Here is a 16,628-nt window from a genome sequence, read left to right as displayed (position 1 = left end):
GTTCGTTCACGGGATCCTCCCGTCGAGCAGCCTAGGGTTCTCGGTCAATTAGGGTTTGACGAGATGAACTTGCGGAAAATAAAGTACAATAAAAGATAAAGTAACGATAAAGGATAAACTGGATTGATATTTCTGGATTGATATTTCTTGAATGAATGATTCAAAAGATAACAAAGGCTCATATTTATAATACTCCTATGAATAACCTAACTTCGTGAACAAGATAATAAAGATACAAAAAAGATATGGTAATATAATAATAGAGATATGTGAGATATTTTGGAAGATATAATCGTATCAACGCCTCTCGACAACGCCAAGCCTCTTGAACTCCATCTTGGCCGCAGTTATGCAGCACAGGATCGCAGAAGACACAGCAATAACAACCCCTATACCAGGTGTTGTTATGACCCTCGACTGCACATTAGTTTGATATCGCCCAGTTTGGGCCCCACCAAGTGCTGCTGCTGGTGCATCGCCTTTTCCCTGGTCAAGCACAGCACTGACCCCCTTCTGCACCAGCAGCAGCACCTGCAGGGTAACATTCCATTTGCCCAGATGTCGATTCAGATTCTTGGCTTGCTCCACAAAGTACGTATTCCCAATCGACGAGACGAGGCCGCAGAATACGAAGGTCGTCAGCATCGGTATCATGCGCACTCTGCATAAGCTCCTCAGCCGGCTCCCATCCGCGCCAATCCTAGTGTATCGGTAAAAGCACAGACCGGTTAGGAAAAGCGCGGTCGCTAAAACCGTACAAATTGCAGGGATTCCAAAGCGGAGGGTCCATGGTTTTATGTAGGGAAGCGCAATGGCTCCAGTCAACGCCACAACCACCACAAGCACTGCGCCTGCTAACTTTACAAACAGGTTCGGCCCCCCCTCTCTTTCTTCCTGCTCTTGAAGAAAAGGTTTTAGCGATACGTTATTACCGGCTACTCCCACGGCTATAAGAGCCATGCCTGTGTAGAAGAGAACTTTCTGTGTGTGGCCGATGCATTGCTCCTCGTATCGGTTGCACGTGCCTAGGAGTTGACATGGTTACCAAACCGATCCCCAGACTGTAGGCCGTGCTGGAGACAACGAGCATCACAAAATTTCCTAGAACGCAGTCGACGAGGATGAGGAAGAAAGGTTGCAAAACAAGGGATATTCCATTCCAGATATTCAAGATTCCGGCAGCATGAGTGAAGCTTAGGTTCCAAACATCTGTTAAATAATCCTGCATCACAAACAATGCAAATGCCACCAATATGTCTGCCCATAGTAGAGCTGCAACATAACTTGCAATGATTAGTTAATCAATCTGACTTGTGTATATGTATAAACAATGTCAAAATTAAGGTGGAAAATTATAAAATCAACCAGAAATTCTGTTGGAGCTCTTCATCAATGACCTCCTCTGTTCTGCAAAACAGGGGAATTGCAAATCTGAGTTTTGTAATCCTTTCTTAGTAGTACTATTTGGAGTTTTGTATGGGTACAAATATAAATTGTGAATAGCTGTCCCATATGTGTTGGCAGTTGTCAATCTAATTATATTAAACCAAAACGAAGAATCAATATTTGTTTATGTAGTATAGTGGCGTTGACCAGAAGTGATAAATGATAATACAAGATGACTAGCTCAAGCTACGATTCCTTCCTCTAAGGTTGTTAGAGAAGTAGGAGTAGTTAAAAGGAAGTATCCTGCGTGAAAAAGGAAGCAATAAAGTGGGAAGCAAGTGTTCGAGGAAGTTAAAATGGTGGGTGTAGCATAACGTTGAAATTGGTGTGTGAACACGCGTACATTTGCTATTTTTTATTGTGTGGATTTTAATTCATTTAAATTAAATTTTACTGATACGTTGTTTATTTTTTTCATTGAATAAATTTTTAATTATTGTTGTTAACATTCTATCACAATAAACAAAAATTTGGCTGAATTTATTATATTATTCTAATTTTTAATCCATTAAAATAAAATTAAAATTTATTTAGATTAAATATAAATATATAAATAAAATCAAGGTATATCTAAAAGTATGAAAAGTACTAGTATAAGATTGTAGAATCAATTAAATAGAAATTCCTCCGTCGAACTCAAGATGTCTACTTTTCCGTTTTCAGTTTATTCCACTCAAGATGTCCACTATCTATATTTAGAAATAAATTCACCTCTCCTCTCCCTCCTCATTAATGGAGTACTATTCAAGATAGTAGAATCAATTAAATAGTACCCTCTCCTTCCCATTCAAGATATCCACATTTCTGTTTTAGTTTGTCTCACTCAAGATGTTCACATATCCGTTTCAGTTTGTTTCACACAAGGTGTCCATTTTCTACTTTTGAAAATAAATTCATCTCTCCTCTCTCCTCATTAATATTACCTTTGTCCTAGCCTAAGCGATACGGTCTCTACTTCATTATTCTGTATCTTATTACTTTCTCTCCATTTTAACTATTTATTAGCATTTTTTCAAAACATCTGTGAAAATGAAACGTCTCACTTAGACTGGAGCAGGGGGAGTAATATTCAACTACCTTTCACTCTGTACTCACTCTAAAATCCTATGTCACTAAAGAATGTGATCATCTTGATGGAGAGAGATGGATTAATATTAGAGTTAGTTTGAAGAAAATTAAAACTAATGTATCAAGTGGCGTTGAAGATGCTCGTGTGAAGAGTGTCGAGCCATCCAATGAAGCTGAAAAGCAAATGACAAGAATGAGCCCACCAATGCAATGAATGAGAAAATGTCATGTGCACAAAGTCTCAGCTCACGTCGAGGACCACTCCCATGGATGTCGTTGGAAGCTCATGATCAATTGGTAATAAACCGCCGTGAAAACTATTTTGGGATCAATTATCATCATTTGGTTTGTTTGAAAGTTGAAACGTATACGTGTTAGCAGGGTATTAATGAAAATACATTTAGTTATTCTTGTTAGAAGGGTATTAATAGAAATATATGTCCCAGATATAGAACTAACCTGAAAATTTAATAATAACATATTATAATAACGGAGGAATATGATTGAATTAGAGGCCTGACACATGCTATATAGCTAGTTGACCATTTTTCGCATTTTAATTGACACTATCTCTTCATTAAATTAAGTAAATGATTGTCTCAGCAATTCATCGATAAATATCTCATTTGGCTCTATTTTATTTTATTTTATTAAATTCTCTAGATGTTGTTGCACATCAACTTGGAGTTGCGGGTTAAAGTTGATGATGGACTTGCCTATTTATGTGCTGGAAGTCTGTTGTGTCATTCTAGTCCTACACGTGCAGAAGCACGTTAAATTCTCCAAATCTTGAATGGCTCATTTATAATACTACCTCTGTCCAACAAAAATAGTCATAATTGAGTATGCCACTGTTTTTATGTGCAATTTGTAAAATAAGAAAGAGATGAAAAAGTAAAAGAGAAGTAGTGTGTGTTAGTTGATTATAGGGTCCACAATATTAGTAGTATTTAAATATTTATATTTTTTCATATTTAGAAATTAGTCTAATTTTGGTGACTGCTCAAAATGATAAAACTGATCTACTCTCTGTCCATGAAAAATAGTCTCATTTTGCCATTTTGGGATGCTCACAAAAAATAGTTTCATTTCTAAAAAATGTAAAGTTTTTTATCATGCTTTATCTACTTTATCTCCTCTCTCCTATATTTTACCTAGTTTTTTCCATATTTTTTTTATTTACCACATTTTTCTCTTTTCTCTAACTTTACCAAATTTCTCTCTCAGTGTTGTCCATAAATGAGACTATTTTTTGTGAAAGCCAAGAGTGAAATTCATGCCGAGTCAAATATAAGTGGAGAGGGAGTAAGGCCACCCGCAACGCGTTACGCGAGTGGCCCGAATTTCGTTCCTCTGTGACGAAACGGTGGCGGGACGCATTGCAGCGTCCCGTCCCGTCACCATCCCGCCGGAACGCCCGTCACGCCGAGACGCAGCGCGAGACATCACGCCACGCGCTCTCGCGACGTGGCGCGCTCCCAGGCCATGCGTGACTCCCACTCGCCGGCCCGCGAGTGAGTTTCGTCACGCTGACGCAATAATTCATTTTTTTGAAAAAAAATCGAATCAAATAAAAATAAATTAAAAATTCGAAAACGGTAATATTACCGTTTTCGAACATTTTTTTTATTTATTTTTTTACTTTATAAATACTCCTATTTTATCCTCATTTCACACACAAACACACATCTAAACCTCTCAAATCCTCTCTCTTTGCTCTCAAATTTTCATCTCAAATCATCTCTTTTATTCTTCCCCCAAATTTAATCGATCTAATGGATCCATATGAGCAAATGCGTCGAATAATGGAAGAATCACTTGAAGAAGATCGACGCCGGGAGGCGAAGGAAGCCGCGCCGCCCAAGGATGCTCCCGGACTTACATCCATCGTAACCGGGAGGAAGCCGCCGCAAGGTTAGTCCGCGACTACTTCAGCGATAACCCGGTGTGGGGAATACCTACTTCCGTCGCCGTTTCCTCATGCGGCGACTGCTATTTCTCCACATCGCAAATACATTGGCTGCCCGGGAAGAGTTCTTCCAAGAAAGGTTCGACGCCGTCAACTGTCCCAACCACACGACGTTGCAGAAATGTATTGTAGCAATCCGTCAGCTTGCGACTAGACAAACGACGGATGTGTTCGACGAATACATCCACATTGGAGAAAGCACTAGGAGAATGTGCTTGCTCCAATTCTGCAAAGGCGTCCTGGCAGCCTTCACCGACGAATTTCTCCGGAAGCCAAGCACGACAGACTGCCAGTTCCTGCTCCGCCTTCACGAAGAAGTGCACGGATTACCCGGGATGCTTGACAGCGTCGATTGCATGCACTGGCAATGGAAGAATTGGCCTGTGGCTTGGAGGGGGTCGTACACGAACGACCACAAAGGCACCCACCCCACCGTTATACTCGAGGCCGTTGCCGACTACCGGATATGGATCTGGCATGCGCACTTCGGGGTCCCCGGCTTGAACAACGACATAAACATGCTCCACCAATCCGACCTCTTCGCCGAAGTTTTGGATGTTAGAGCGTCGGCCATCAACTTCACCGCTAAGAACCGGCGCTATAAAATGGGGTATGAAGTTCCTGTTGGGCCTGCCTCTCGACTCTAATGTCGAATGACTAGACTCAGGAGTAAGCAAATGTGCACATATGAGAATTAATGCAAGGCTCGGTCCAGACACAACGCTCCTTAAATCCACTGGATCACTGGGTCCAGGAACTCAAGAGAACTACAGTGTTTTTGTCGTTGGACACACTCGACTCCCCTTCAAAAATAAATCTCTCAACCCGAATACTATGAATTAGTATAGGGAAGTGGGGTCGATCCCACAGAGATGGATTCGCAGGGTAGTGCTAAGAGACTATGGAAACAAACGGCTGCTGCCACGCAAAGGGGTTGAGATTTTAACTACCACTAGATCTAGGCAAGAAATGTAAACGCTAGACCTAGGACACAGAAAACTTACTGGAATCAGACATCAAATCTGAAAGACACAATCACTTCCTTGACTGAGTAAATAACTAACTGATTGAGACTAGGCAGAAAGAATAAAACAGCGGGGAACATGATTCCAAATATAGCAAGTACGGTAAAAAGCTGCAGATAAAAGATCAGCTCCAGCTAGCTTCGCATGCAAAGTTCCTAACAGATTCAGAAACGCAAATGCAGAAAACAGAGCATACTCCCAGATTCGATCAGAATATAGAAATTGAGATGCCGGAAACTTGCTACGAATCGGAAATAAACCAGATCTACGTAAACTAGGCGGAATGAAATGAAAACACGTAAGCTAGGCATGAAATTTAAACACTCCTGCTCAGAATCACGTCGGACGCTTAATCCACTCCGGATCCAAGCAATCCAAACTCAACAATCAACTAACTCAACTCCATAACTCCGATTCTAACAGATCTGCTCCGATCACCGCCAAATTCAATCAATCAAGAACAATCTGCAAACAAATCACAAACTCCAGCAAAACCCAACCTCCGATTCATCCAAAAACAGAACCATTCTTCAGATCCAAACGAAAAATATCAGCAAATAATCAGCAACCAACTGCAAAAAAAAATAAACAACTCCGACAATCCAACTCGACATCAAGCGAACTCAACCAGCAAACCAGAAATGAACACAATAGACATAAGCGAAAGTAAAAATCCAGAATAAAACAGGAAATATTGGTTAACAAAAGAAAACCGAGCTTCGAACAGCGAAGCTCGGCGGAATCAGTGTAAATAGCAACGGAAATGTAAATTGTTTCTTCGCCCTTGAACTAGGACGGTGTTACAACCCTCGAACCACTCTTGGAAAGCTAAAACGTGAACCCCAGCCAAGTGCTAACTGGAATCTCTCGCGAATTTGGAGTCAAGTGTGTGGAAAGGTGAATCGAGCAAAGGGCTGTTAGTGAGGCCTCCACCCGAGAAGGTCCCTCCAGCCTGCATGCTTCTCCCTTTTATAGATGCGGACATAGCCTTCTAGAGTTTTCGTAGAAATCCCTATTCTACCCTTCAACTCCGAGGCTTCCTCCGTCTTGCAATTTTCTTCCAATTGTTCACCCTTTCGCCAGTTTCCTAGGACCATGCAAGCGTCCTCTTCTTTTCCTGGATCTGGCGAAAAACTTCACATACCTGACTTAATTCAATGCGTTAGACCCAGTAATTTCATGAAATGAACCCCTAGACCGATGCATGAAATTAGCCTTATCAAACTGCTCACACTTAAACCATGCTTGTCCTCAAGTATGAAAGACAAGAAAATAAGAATAAGGCGAATTTCAATGCATGGTTACCAAGTAAAACTTTTAAAAAACAAAACAAACTCCTAGACCTAAGCAACTACGGACTTAGAAAAGAAAATAACACAAAGAACAGAAACACAACAAAACAAACAAGCATGAACTAGTTTCGAATTTTTAAGCTACTATCCCCACAAGTTTAAGTTCAATCTGATCGATTACAGTCTTCAAATCTTCCCCCTTCCTTCGTCTGCCTAAACGGTCTGTCAGTTAGTCAAGATAGCCTATTGATTTCCCATCTGTTAGGTTCGCTCGATCACTCATTCCTCACCAGGGATGTTAGGATAAAAAACGCTCCAAAGTTAGAGTTATACCACTGATGCGTCGGGTTATGAGAGTTTTCTCCCTATTCTTCCTCCTTTCCTATGAATTTCCCTGGGCCAGGCTACGATTTTTTTTTTCATTTTTCTGTATTACAACCCCTTTCCCCTGGACTTCGTCCAGCTTATTCCTCCTATTTTTTTATTTTTTTTCCCTGGACTTCGTCCAGCTTATACCTCCGGTTTCTGGACTTCGTCCAGCTTATTCCTCCTTAACCCATTTTTTCTCCTTCATACTCTACTCCCTAAGCATCAAGTGATAGCCCATTGTTTCATGTTAGCTCTAAAAGTGTTTAGGCTTATAACTCTCTTTATAGTAGGGCTGTACAGCTAGGTTATCTAAGGCGTTTTCCATCGTCCTAACTTCATTCAGATCGCATTCGGCTTATTAAGGAAGAAAGTGTCAAAGTTGATCTGCTTTCTCTCTTCAATCACTCTTACTAAGGGGATCTTGCCTTATTATCTAGCTAGCTCATGCGAAGCACACATCCTAAGACACAAAAACGATACTTACTCCCCATCTCCCGCTTCACTCAAGCTTGTCCTCAAGCCATCGTAGTGAAGGGGGGAAAAGGGAAGTACTAACACAAATACAGAGCAAAACTTCTCACACTTAGACCGAGCATTGGGCTAAGTGGGAGAAGGCGCAACAAACAAACTAAGGCATGCAAAAAAAAAAAACAAAACACCCCCTTCTCACACTTAGACCAAAAGTTGGGCTAAGTGTAAGAAAGGCAACACATAGGTACAATTACAGAGCATGCTGGCATATAAGAACACAAACAAAACGGAAAATAAAATAAAAATAAAAAAATAAATAAGGGTTACTTGGCTCCGTGGGGGGTTCAATTCGGGGTCTGGCCCCCGCGAGGGCCAGACTTTGGTGGCGCTGTCTGGTGGGTCACCTTAGCTTTCTTTCTGGCTGGCAACTCCGGCTTCTCTTGTCGTTCTTCTGTCGGGCGGGGTACGACTGTCTTCAATATCACGGGCCGAGAGGGAGATGGAGTAGTCTGGGGCCTCGGGGCATGCGGTGGCTTCTGCGCAGTCAGACTTCCTTGACCTGGCGTTGTAGAATCGCCGCTAGGCTTCGGAAGTTCCTTCGGTGTCTCTGGGAACCTTGCTCTAAGCCACTTTGTCATTGCCATCATCAACTCAACACCTTCCGTCATCTTTTCAGTACATCTGGTCGATGTCGCCACAAGATCAGACATGCGCCCCTTGAGGGTCACCATTTCCTCCTTAACCTTCCGAACTTCTACTCTTATTTCTTCCATCTCCGTTCGTACTCCGGCGACTTCCTTTCTCACTTTCTCAGCCTCACTACTATCCTTCCCTTTACCCCGCAGGGACACAATTTCATTCCGAACCATCTTCATTTCTGACCTCATCCAACCAACCTCCTTTCGCACTTCCTCTACTTCTATCCTGGCTCCTGCTTCCAAACCAGTAGTATTCTTCACTTCCACCACATCGGATTCCTGTTTCACCTGAGTCTCTGACTGCCCAACCTCGTAAAAGCATACTTCCCTTCCGCGTGCGATCAGCAACCCTTTATTGAAAAAATAATCCATGTTAAAAACCTCAGGGGGCGAACACGTCTTTACCTCTCGGCATGCCTTATGGATCTTCATGATCACATTCCTCTGCAGATAAGCTCCGAGCAAGTGGCACGTGTATAGGTACCGGGAAGGATTTGCAGTCACTTGATGGCAGGCTTGGGCTATCCAGTAGCCCAAGTGAACTCTTACCCCCGTAGCCATGCACCATGTGAAGTACAGATCGGCGGTAGTCAGAGCGTTGTTGGCTGTGCCCATTAAATTGTAACTAATAAAAGTCTGGGCAAACCTCAGGACCCTATTTTCGATGTGGTGTGCCTTCGAAAAGCTTGTTTTAAACTGACCCACCCTCGGGTGAGTCAAGAACTCCCATGCGCTTTGCGCTTTGAATCCCGGCGTCATTTTCGGGGGACCAATCATCCTCTCGCTCCACAGGCCTTCATCGTCTTCCGTTCGCGTCTGCAAACCCATCCGCAAGGTCCATTCCCGGATGCTCATCGTATGTTCCTCACTGAAAAGTCTGAAATGAATGGAGTCGGCATCCAAATCGGTAGTGGACTTAAATCGGAAGGTGGAAAAGAATTCTCGGGCCAGGTCAATCGGAACCTCGGTAGTACTGTGCTTGAGCAACCAATCGAAGCCTATTACGTCGATATAAGTCCGGAATTCATCGTTGCAAGCAATCGTTTTGAGCTCCGATGAGCTATACATCTTTCCGGACTTAGCGACCTTCCCCTCAGTACTCTTCTCCTTATAAATGGCCGTGCGCTTTGGGTCGTCAAACGTCCTCATTTCATCTAGCAAGCTGTTTGTTATCCACACTTCGGTTGGCTCAAAGTTGAATTCCTCTTTTTGTTCCTCTTCCGAGTTGCTGGACTCAGAAGGGCTCTCGGTTTCTGCAGCATATGGCACCTTAGCTGCCGGCGGAAGTGTGGATTCAGTAGAGTTCCCTCTCGCCTTCTTGGTCGAGGAAGGAGCAATTTGTTTCCCCTTCCTTTTCTTCTCAGCCGCTTGGCGACGTTTCTCCTCATCACTCTCCCCCCTGCCAGGTCTGGGAGAGTTCACCTATTCAGAAGCTGCGGTCTCTGGACCCAGCAATTCTTCCTCCGTCGGCTACACAGTTTCATCAATCTCATCAATGAGGCTCCGGCGAGCCCGCCTCCTAGCATCTCTGGGGTTGACCGGCGAGTCGGTCTCCTCTGGGATCTCGGTCAGATCCACAATCAACTTCACCCCGGCGTCAGCGGGTTCCTGGCTAATTTCAGAATCGAGGGCTTCTCCCTCCTTGGACAACAATGGGGTTGCCCCCGAGATGTAAACAGGGGTCTCTACCCCCTCAAATCCTTCTCCGACGTGGGCCTCAGCACCCACCGGTTTCTCAGGGGTATCCCCCTCCACATTTTGTTCAGAATTTAGGGCCTCGTCGCCCCCACCTTCACCAACTATAGGGGCTTCCCCCCACAGATTCTTTCAAAACAGGGGTTTCCCCCTCAGTTGCAGAGTCTAATCTTGGTTCGCACATAGCCAACAATTCCAACCCTGTGACCAAATCTGAGTCGTCTTCACGATTCCCTGCGGTGGTTGGTTCTGGGCTAGGGGTCGTGGATTCTTGAATGTCCTCCGGTTGTGTGGTGGTCTCCGGAGCAACTGTCTCCTCTGGTACGGCAGTGGGTTCCGGAATGGCGATGGCTTCTTGAACGGTCTCAGGTTCGGCGACAGGTTCTGAGATGGTCTCCGGTTGTGGTACACTAGAAGACGGAGCGGCTTGTACGGATTTACCCATTGCGGTTGCAAACATGGCGAATGCCTCCATCGCCTTCTCCGCACCCCCAAATTTCTGGAATAGCTCGGCCATAAATGCCGCCGCCCCAGAGTCGGCGGACCCTGAGGTGCTTCCGGTTCCTTGTTTGTTTTCCATGGATGTTGTTTTGGGGAATTTTTGTAAAGAATTTGGGGCGGAATTAGCAAATTAGGGTTAGAGAGAGTAAAAGGGGAGAGGAAATTGGGGATTTTTGTGTTTGTGAATATTGGAGAGAGAATAGGTAACGAGAAATAAAAAGGCAAAACGATTATAGTGTAGGCATGAGAGAGGACGTTTTGGGAGGTGGTTGCAGGTGATGACGCTTGCGACCGTACGCCTCCCCATAAAGTGCCTTTTGAATTCCGAACCGGTGCCAACTCCCTCCAAAATTTTTACTCCACAACTCCTTACCCTTGTGAATTCCTTCTACAAAATCACACTTAGAGAAAAACATTAAACTAAAAATTGAAATGCCAGACTCCCCGGGTCTAGGGTATGACAGTATCAAAAACATTCCTTAAGGAGTCTGGTATTTCGAAAATATTTTTGGAAGATTATTTTTTTCTGATTTGTTTGGGTTTTACTTGATTTAAAAAAAGCGATTGAGTATTTACAATTTATGTTCAAGTGTTCCCAAGATTCCCTAGGTCAGGTCATGCTAAAACTTCTTGGATGCTGGACCTAGGAAATTTCTAAGAACACTCACTTCCCAGATCTATTAGGCGATATCATGGAGTGCGCATAGTGGCATTTCATCCACTACACACATCTCCGAGCTATCCCTAAATACCTTTACCCTATGACCGTTAACAAGAAAAGGAGTAGAGTTTGAAGAACTTCCCTGGATTTCTACAGCTCCATTTGCACGCAGACTCACGACAGTGTATGGCCCAATCCATTTGGACTTTAACTTACCAGGCATTAGCTTGAGCCGGGATTGGAATAGAAGAACCTTCTGCCCGACTTGCAATTCCTTGACCCGGAGGTTCTTGTCATGCCAGAGTCTCATTTTCTCTTTGTACCACATCGCCGATTCATATGACTCCAGCCTTAGCTCCTCCAACTCCTGCAGCTGCAATTTCCTCTCTTCCTCGCAGGATTCGGGTCTCATGTTTATCTCCTTGACCGCCCAATATGCTCTGTGTTCTACTCCCACGGGCAAGTGACACACTTTGCCGAACACAAGCCTATATGGTGACATCCCAATAGGCGTCTTGTATGCCGTCCGGTAAGCCCATAGTGCGTCTCCAAGCCTCTTACTCCAGTCTTTCCTGGACGGATTAACCGTCTTTTCCAGTATCGCCTTTATTTCTCTGTTGGATATTTCCGCCTGGCCGTTGGATTGAGGATGATAGGGTATAGACAGTCTGTGGTGGACACCATATTTTCTCATCAGAGCTTCAATAGTCCGGTTGCGGAAGTGCGTCCCATTGTCAGATATTATAGCTCTGGGCACTCCGTACCTGTTGAAAATGTTAGCTCTAAGAAACTTTGCTACCTCCTTAGCTTCACACGAGGTGGTTGCTTTTGCCTCTATTCACTTTGACACATAATCCACTGCCACAAGTATGTAAGTGTTCCCGTATGAAGATGGAAATGGACCCATGAAGTCCATCCCCCAAACATCGAAGATCTCACACACAATCACTGGAACTTGTGGCATCTCATCCCTCCTGGATATTCCCCCGGTCTGTTGACACCTCTCACAATTCTGACAAAACTCGAACGCATCTCTATGCAATGTAGGCCAGTAAAAACCACTGTCTAACACCTTCCTTGCGGTCTTCCTAGGTCCAAAGTGACCTCCACAAGCTAGGGCATGGCAATGATTCAGCACATCCCTCTGTTCCCACTCCGGGATACACCTCCGGATTACTTGGTCGGCTCCCATTCGCCACAAGTACGGGTCATCCCAGAAATAGTACCTGGCTTCGCTCTTCAATTTCATCTTCTGGGCCCGGGAGATTACTTGCGAAACTGGGCACTTCTCCAGTGACTAAGTAATTCGCCAGGTCTGCGAACCATGGCTCAGCGTTTTGATGGCATTTCCCTTTTTCGACATCCCCTGGACCTGTTAACTCCATAACCTCCTCCCAGCTGATAGGTCGAGGAATTTTTTTCACTTAGTACAAATGTTCCTCAGGGAATGCGTCCAGTATTGCTTCCTCGGTCTCCCCTTGAAATATCCTGCTCAGATGATCGGCTACTTTATTTTCAGTTCCCTTTTTATCTCTAACTTCCCAATCAAATTCTTGCAAAAGCAACACCCAACGGATTAATCTCGGCTTGGATTCTTTCTTCGCCAGCAAGTACTTTATTGCAGCGTGATCAGTGAAGACTATCACCCTCGACCCAAGCAAATATGGTCGGAATTTTTCAAAAGAGTACACGACTGCCAACATTTCCTTCTCCGTGGTGTCATAGTTTTTCTGGGCCTGGTTGAGCGTTTTTGATGCATAGAAAATTACGTAACTTTTTCCGTCAACTCTTTGACCTAGCACCGCCCCTACTGCATAGTCACTCGCGTCGCACATTATTTCAAATGGCAAACTCCAATCGGGTGCTCGGATAATGGGAGCCGATACTAGTCTATCTTTCAGTAGTTGAAAAGCCTTTATGCACTCCTCATTGAAAACAAACTCAACATCATTGTGCAGCAAATGAGTGAGTGGCAAATGAGCAATCTTCGCAAACTCAACATCATTGTGCAGCAAATGAGCAATCTTCGCAAAATCCTTTATGAATCTTCTATAAAATCCTGCGTGCCCTAGGAATCCTCTTACCTCCTTCTGGTTCGTCGGGTAAGGCAGTTTTGATATCACCTCAATCTTTGCCTGGTCTACCTGTATACCTTTTTCTGAGACTACGTGCCCTAGGAAAATTCCCTCAGGGACCATAAAGTGGCATTTCTCGAAGTTCAAAACCAAATGTTTTTCCTGCCACCTTCTCAATACTCTATCCAAACTAGCCAAACATGAGTCAAATGAATTCCCGTACACAGTGAAGTCGTCCATAAAAATCTCGATGCAGTCCTCCAAAAGATCCGAGAAGATACTCATCATACACCGCTGAAAAGTGCCTGGCGCATTGCACAGGCCAAACGGCATCCTCCTGTAAGCATACGTGCCGAAAGGACACGTGAAAGTTGTCTTCTCCTGGTCCTCGGGATCCACATAGATTTGAAAATACCCACTATACCCGTCTAGGAAACAGAAATATTGCTTGCCCGCCAGCCTTTCCAGCATCTGGTCAATGAAAGGTAGAGGGAAATGGTCTTTCTTGGTCGCTTCATTTAACTTCCTATAATCGATGCACATCCTCCACCCAGTGACTAGTCTGGTGGGCACCAATTCATTCTTGTCGTTCTTGACCACCTGTATTCCTGACTTCTTGGGTACCATATGGACTGGACTCACCCATTCACTGTCTGGTATGGAATAAATGATTCCTAGGGAGAGTAGTTTCAATACTTCCTTCAGCACTTCCCCCCTCATGTTAGGATTCAATTTGCGTTGAGGATCTCTGCAGGCTTTTGCTCCTTCCTCCAAACGGATGTGATGCATGCACAAATCTGGACTAATTCCTACCAGGTCAGAGAGTGTCCACCCAATAGCCTTCTTGTTTCTTCGGATTACCTTCAGCAGTTCCTCTTCTTGTCCTTCGGTCAAGCTGCTGTTGATAATAACAGGGAAAGTTTCGTTCTCCTCTATATAAGCATACTTTAGGCCTGGTGAAAGTGTTTTCAGCTCTTTCTTGGGAACATCTTTTTCCTGGGGCAAGGGATTTTTCTCTGTTTCTTCCGTAGTCATTCCCTTCCTCGACCCAGCAGAACCTTCCACACTCGCCACATACGGTGTCTTTCTTGACCTAACTAGTTCCGGATTTGCACAGAATTCCAGAATTGCTTCAGCTAACTCCTCATCAGATAACTCACTTGTGTTCATTGCTTGACACCAACTGGCTACCTCTCTATCAATGGCATGACTCATCTCGGAGTTCTCAATCTGTTCCTGCATTAATTCCGTCTCAAGGTATTCCTGGACCAAAGGGTTAATAACATCTATAGCATGCAGGTTTTCAACGTCAAGAGGTTTCTTCATTGCCTCATCTATACTGAATGTATATTTCTCCCCATTATAATCAAGGCAAATTGTTCCATCAAAAACATCAATGATAGTTTTAGCGGTACGTAGGAAAGGTCTCCCTAAAAGTACTCCGCCCGACTCAGCAGACTCATTATCACTCATCTTAATCACATGGAAATCAGCAGGGTACAAGAAGTCATGTACCCTGACTATCACATTCTCAAGCACCCCTTCAGGACAGATGCATGACCTATCCGCCAATTGAATCACAACTTTCGTATCTACCATGCCTACCCCAACTAACTTCTTGTATATGGAAAGTGGTAACACGTTTATCGACGCACCTAAATCACACATAGCATGCTCGATTTTCACGTCACCAATAGAGATGGGTAAGGTGAACATACCTGGGTCATTGCATTTTGAAGGCATCTTCCTCTTCTGAATTACTGCGGAGACATTCTCGCCTATCAGAATTTTCCCACTGGGCCTAGCCTTTCCAGCTATAAATTCCTTGATGAACTTGCTAAAGACTGGCATCTTCAGGGCCTGTAAAAATGGCAGATTGATTTCCAACTTCCCAAAAATGTCCATGAAGTCTACCGGTTCTTCCTTCTGTTTCTTGGCTTCCCCCCGACTTGGAAAAGGTTTCAGTCGCTTCCCTGCTCCGGTAGAACTTTCAGCTGATAACTCTCCAGTTTCTTTTCCCACTACCTCATCTTCCAACTCCGGCTCTGGGTCGAGGAAGAATGGTTCGGTCGGTCTAGGCAATTGTTTCTCCAAATCTTTTTCCTCAAGATCATCCTTGACCAAGGGACTTCCTCCCTCCAAGTGTCTGGGTCTGGGAGTTGTATCCTCTTTCTTCTTGCCTTCCTTAGGATCTGTCCCCTCCTTTGTTCTCACCACCGGTCCCTCATATCCTTTCCCGGACCTCAAGGTAATCTGACTTATATTAGCTCTATCAGGTGGCCTTACTGAGGCCGGAATTTTTCCTTCGTTTCCCCGCATGTCACTCAAAGAAGTGGCTATTTGGGACAGTTGCTTAGCCAACATATCCATGGCTGCTTTCTGTTCTTGCTGAGCGTCTTGAAGCTTGTGCACTACGTCATTGTTCGATTGCAGGTTGTTTTGCATATGTTGCTGAGAACTGACGAGGTCGTGCACCATATCATCGATACTTTTTGGTGGTTTCGGGGGCTGACTGGGCCCTGGCCCTATACTCAGAGTTGGTCCACTCACTTGATTCTGACGAGCGTTTCCTTGACCGCCTGAAGAGTTATTGTATTGATTTCCTTGGCCCTGGTAATTGTTCTGAAAATTCCTTTGGTGTGGTGGTACATAAGAGTTCCCCTGATTGCTCTGATTTCTGTTTCCCCAGTTTGGGTGGTCTCCTTGGTTACGATTGATCCAGTTGCCCTGCCCTTCTTGATTCCTTCCTGACCAGTTACCTTGTCTTTCGGGCTGAGGTGCAAACTGCTGGCTTTGTTGTGGTGCCAGCTGATTCTGTTCATTGTCAGTCCATCTGAAATTTGGATGGTTTCTCCAAGGCGCATCTCTCTGTCTCCCTGGATTCCAGCTCCCATCGGGATTCCAACTTCCCATTGCATTGACCTGGGCCTGATAATCTCCTTCCTGGGTCCCGTAATATTGTTGCATTTGATTATCTCCTGGACCAGGAGATTTCTCCTTCCCTTGTGAAGCCAGTGGAATCGTCTTTTCAATCGCGTTCAAAAGAGCCTTCTCGAGCCTATCAATCCTTGCTTCGACTTTGTCATCTTCTTGTTCTCTCACAGCATGCACCGATCCTCTTTTCACTGCATTCCTAGGGTTATCGTACGCCTTCTTAGCGTCAATCAACTTCCCTAGGATCTCTCTTGCCTCACTTCCCCTTTTTCTTGTGAAATTTCCCCCACTCGAGGAGTTCATTAAGTCCTTTGACTCGGGAGTTGCTCCTTCGTAAAACAGAGAGTAGGTCTCTGCCTCTATCATTCGGTGATTCGGGCATGCATCCAACAACCCCTTAAATCTCGACCAATACTGACTCAAC

The 16,628-nt window shown here is 44.3% G+C and overlaps 1 pseudogene; it reads right to left on the bottom strand.

Annotated features, from left to right (window-relative positions):
• Nucleotides 1-1,515, bottom strand: LOC121803294 (annotated as a pseudogene).
• Between the last annotated feature and the right edge of the window lie 15,113 nt (nt 1,516-16,628).

The sequence above is a fragment of the Salvia splendens genome, chromosome 5 (assembly GCF_004379255.2).
Source record: "Salvia splendens isolate huo1 chromosome 5, SspV2, whole genome shotgun sequence".
Taxonomy (NCBI): domain Eukaryota; kingdom Viridiplantae; phylum Streptophyta; class Magnoliopsida; order Lamiales; family Lamiaceae; genus Salvia; species Salvia splendens.
Note: the sequence above shows the minus strand (reverse complement) of the source record. Positions and strands in the feature narration are given on the sequence as shown.